Source organism: Leptodactylus fuscus, unplaced genomic scaffold (genome assembly GCF_031893055.1).
Source record: "Leptodactylus fuscus isolate aLepFus1 unplaced genomic scaffold, aLepFus1.hap2 HAP2_SCAFFOLD_314, whole genome shotgun sequence".
NCBI lineage: Eukaryota > Metazoa > Chordata > Amphibia > Anura > Leptodactylidae > Leptodactylus > Leptodactylus fuscus.
The window spans coordinates 61,882-63,467 of NW_027440337.1; positions in this window are offsets into that span (position 1 = coordinate 61,882).

A 1,586-nucleotide genomic window follows, 5' to 3' on the forward strand; every position below is an offset into this window, starting at 1 on the left:
GAGAGCTGCAGGACCTGTGATGATGTCACTGTCATGTGATCAGTCACATAAGGGGCGGGGCCTTATTGAGAGGATTACAAGCAGTCAGCAAAGGACCTGGGACGTATTAGGGGCGGGGTTTTTCATAACCGAATGGTCATGTGACATGAGGGGGTGGGGCTCTTGTGCAGTATAAATAGGATCTATAAGTGAAGAGGTTAAAGCCTGGACGTGCTGGGAGTCGTAGTCCTCTCCTCTTACGCCGGGAGTCGTAGTCCTCTCCTCTCACGCCGGGAGTCGTAGTCCTCTCCTCTCACGCCGGGAGTCGTAGTCCTCTCCTCTCACGTCGGGAGTCGTAGTCCTCTCCTCTCACGCTGGGAGTCGTGGTTCTCTCCTCTCACGCTGGGAGTCGTGGTCCTCTCCTCTCACGCTGGGAGTCGTGGTCCTCTCCTCTCACGCTGGGAGTCGTGGTTCTCTCCTCTCACGCTGGGAGTCGTGGTCCTCTCCTCTCACGCTGGGAGTCGTGGTCCTCTCCTCTCACGCCGGGAGTCGTGGTCCTCTCCTCTCACGCCGGGAGTCGTAGTTCTCTCCTCTTACGCCGGGAGTCGTAGTTCTCTCCTCTTACGCTGGAAGTCGTGGTCCTCTCCTCTTATGCTGGGAGTCGTAGTTCTCTCCTCTTATGCTGGGAGTCGTAGTTCTCTCCTCTTATGCTGGGAGTCGTAGTTCTCTCCTCTTACGCTGGGAGTCGTGGTCCTCTCCTCTTACGCTGGGAGTCGTGGTCCTCTCCTCTTACGCTGGGAGTCGTAGTCCTCTCCTCTTAGGCCGGATTCACACAATGTCTTTTGGCTCGTAATTTGGCACATAGACGCCGTGGGAACTTTTGCGGGCCGTATACGCTACCATTTATTTCAATGGGAGCCGGGACCGTATTCGCAGCGCTATTTTGAAATCAATGGGAGCGTATACAGCCCGCAAAAGCTCCCGCGGCGTCTACGTGCCAAATTACGAGCCAAAAGACATCATGTGAACCCAGCCTTACGCTGGGAGTCGTAGTCCTCTCCTCTTATGCTGGGAGTTGTAGTCCTCTCCTCTCATGCTGGAAGTTTTGGCAAACTCCAGCCTGGCTTCTGTCTGTGGGTAAGAAGTGGGGTCTTCCTGGGTCTCCTACCATACAGTCCCTTCTCATTCAGACGCTGACGCTGGATAGTACGGGGTGACACTGTTGTACCCTCGGACTGCAGGGCAGCTTGGACTTGTTTGGATGTTAGTCGAGGTTCTTTATCCGCCATCCGCACAATCTTGCGGTGAAATCTCTGGTCAATGTTTCTTTTGCGTCCACATCTAGGGAGGTTAGCCACAGGGCCATGGGCTTTACACTTCTTACTGACACTGCGCACGGTAGACACAGGAACATTCAGGGCTTTGGAGATGGACTTGTAGCCTTGAGATTGCTCAGGCTTCCTCACAATTTTGCTTCTCAAGTCCTCATACAGTTCTTTGGTCTTCTTTCTTTTCTCCATGCTCAATGTGGTCACACAAGGACACAGGACAGAGGTGGAGTCAACTTTAATCCATTTCAACTGGCTGCAAGTGTGATTTAGTTATTG